A 3,418-nucleotide genomic window follows, 5' to 3' on the forward strand; every position below is an offset into this window, starting at 1 on the left:
AACCAGTGATGTTATTCATTGTCTGATTTTGGAGGGAATTTAAGATGCAGTTGAACATGGATGGATATGTTGAAGTCCCAACAGCTTTTTTTTTCTTTTTTTGACATATTTTAACCTCAGTATCTGAAATGTTTCGATATCTCAAGGTTTTTCCTGAATCCTATTGAGTTTGAAAAAACAAGGTTGAACCTTATTTTACATGTACACATACATGTATGTGAAGATATGTTTTAGTATTATGGCTCGTGGAGTGAATGTAAAAAGTATACATTTTATATAAGATAATTACATGGTCATGCATCTAAAGTTCTAATATTAGCAAGGAAATTAGTATTCCAGTGCCTAACACTTGAACCAGCTTCCTTCTAACCCAAACTGAGTCACTCTGTCTCAGGTGACCTATTTCTGTATGTTTTTGTTGTTCCTTGTGCATTAACATTTGAATGTTTTCAGCTTCTTCTCTGAAACTGCTGAACCAAATGAATTTCGACCAATTTGGCATGTAGCAACTATGGGTGAAAGGGAACAAAATTTTATGAATTAAACCCCCCCCCCCCCATGCCTGAGGGATGGAGCTAAATCTATCAAAATTAATGCAATCTTTAAAAATCTTCTCCTTGACATCAAGCTGTCAGATTGTTGGCATGATTGTAATAAACATTGAGCCCTCTACCAAAATTGTGAAATTCATGACCCCAGGGTCAGGGTTCTGGTGCTAGGTAGGGCTATATAGATCATACAGTGAAAGTGAATTATTTCGTTTAAATTCTTCTCTGCTCCTGGGTATTAAACAAAGTAAGTGTATAGTTTTGATGCTTTTTTAGGTCACCTGAGTCACTCAGGTGACCTATTGCTATCTGTTTTCGTCCGTCGTGTGTTAACATTTGAACATTTTCAGCTTCTTCTCTGAAACCGCTGAACCAATTTCAGCCAATTTTAGCATATGGAATCTATGTGTGAAGGGGAAAAAAAATTGTGAATTTCATAGTCCCCCCCCCCCCTGCGGCCGCCTGAGGGGTAGGGCTAAAACCACCAAAATTAATGCAATCTTTAAAAATCTTCTTCTTTACTCCTGGACATCAAGCAGTCAAACTGTTGGCATGATTGTAATAAGCATTGAGCCCTCTACTAAATTTGTGAAATTCATGGCCCCAGGGTCAGGGGTTCTGGTGCTAGTGCGAGGCTATATACATCATAAAGTGAAAGTGCATTATTTCTTTGAAAATCTTCTTCTCTACTCCTGGGTATTACTGAAACAAATTGAGTACATAGTTATGATAAGCAAGAGTGACTCTACCAAAATTGTGAAATTCATGGCCCCAGGGACAGGGATTCTGGTGCTAGGGCAGGGCTATATAGATCTTATAGTAAAAGTGCATTATTTCTTTGAAAATCTTCTTCTCTACTTCTGGGTATTTTTTAAACAAATTAAATGCATAGTTATGATAAGATAAGCAAGAGTGACTCTACCAAAATTGTGAAATTGGTGGCCCATAGGGTCAGGGTTCTGGTGCTACTGGGCGGGACTATATAAATCATATAGTGAACGTGCATTATTACTCTGAAAATCTTCTTCTCTACTCCTGGGCATTATTGAAACAAATTAAATATATAGTTATGATGAGCAAGAGTGACTCTACCAAAATTGTGAAATTCATAGCCCCAGGGTCAGGGGTTCTGGTGCTAGGGCAGGGCTATATAGATCATATAGTGAATGTGCATTATTTCTTTGAAAATCTTCTTCTCTACTCCTAGGTATTATTTAAACAGATTAAATACATAGTTTAGATAAGCAAGTATGCCTCTTCCAAAATTGTGAATTTCATGGCCCCTTGATTAGGGGTTCTGGTGTTAGGGTGGGGCTCTGTTTATTATACCCCCCGCAAACGAAGTTTAGGGGGGTATATTGGAATCCATGTCCGTCTGTCTGTAGACAAAATTTTGTCCACAGCTTTTCTCGGAGACTATTGCATAGATTTGTCTGAAAATTTGTACACTTATTCACCATATGAAGGTGTGCACCTGGTATTTTCATCATAATTGAATAATTTTTCTGCATTTTACAGGTGTTTTTTCTTCATTTCTATTATGTGGTTTTGTCCTGACCTTTTCTCAAAGACTATTTCATAGAATTGTATGAAAATTTGTACACTCATTATTTACCATATGAAGATGTGCACCTGGTATTTTCAACATTATTTGATAATTTTTCTGCATTTTACAGGGTTTTTTTTTTTCATTTTTATTGACTTAGTCATTTTGGGTTTATTTCTAAGGTTTGAGACATAGAATCTAGAACATCTGTACAAACATGTGAACTACAGCTTAAAACTATTCATTAAAACAAAAAAAATCACCAAGTATTAAAAACAATTTTTACATTACACAGCAGATAGTGTAAATCCATTTGTCCCTTGGGAGTAATGAGTGAACATCATCCAGTTTAGAGATAAATTAATGAGTTCAGTGTGGGAAGTTGTTGGGGCATCTCTGATCAAGCATGTGTTATCTATATCTCCTGGGAATTTAAAGATCTCTGTTCTTTAATTCTCTTAATTGTAATTTATTGTCTGTCATAGTGCATACTGGATGACCAGCCTTTCATTTTTAAAATGAATTTGATATAAAGTTATCAAGATTAATTTGATTTTGTAATTAATTGTTTTCTTTTTCAACAATCAATTTGCAGAATGTCATGTCTCAAAAAGATGGCAGATAGTTGCAATTTATTTTTTCAATGTATTAAAAAACAATGTAATTACAATGTATTGGTATTGATGTTTTATTCGGTTGTTCTTTGGTTTCATTCATTAAAAAAAATATAATGAGCAATTATTTTTTCACTCTAAATAAGAAAATTGAAATAAGAAAATTGTGAACACCTCTTAGATCCATAAAATATTAGTGATTTGACACCTCTGAAAAACCCAGCGGGGGGTATTTGTCCCCTTTGGACAGTTCTAGTTATACAGTGAAAATGCTTTAATGCGCTTTATAAATCTTCTTCTCTGCTCCTGGGTATTATTTAAACAAACTAAGTACATTGTTATGATAAGCAAGGATGCCTCTTCCAAAATTATGGAATTCATGGCCCCAGGGACAGGGGTTCTGGTGCTAGGGTGGGGCAATATAGATCCTATAGTGAAGGTGAATTATTTCTTTGAAAATCTTCTTCTCTGCCCCTGGGTATTTTTAAACAAACTTGGTGAAAAGGGGGGGGGGCTCTATTGATTATATATTCTTTTCTGCTTCTGGTTAAAAAGCAAAGAAGCTAAGTGTATAGTTATGATGAGCAAGAGTGCTTCTTCCAGAGTAGTGAATTGCATGACTCCTGGGTCAGATGTGCTGGTTTAAGGGTGGGGCTCTTGATAATGTAGTGAATATGCATTAATTCTATTAAATAATCCTTAGTGTTAGG

Source organism: Saccostrea echinata, unplaced genomic scaffold (genome assembly GCF_033153115.1).
Source record: "Saccostrea echinata isolate AGI-Se365-2 ecotype Australia unplaced genomic scaffold, CSIRO_AGI_Sech_v1 ptg000009l, whole genome shotgun sequence".
NCBI classification, from domain to species: Eukaryota; Metazoa; Mollusca; class Bivalvia; order Ostreida; family Ostreidae; genus Saccostrea; species Saccostrea echinata.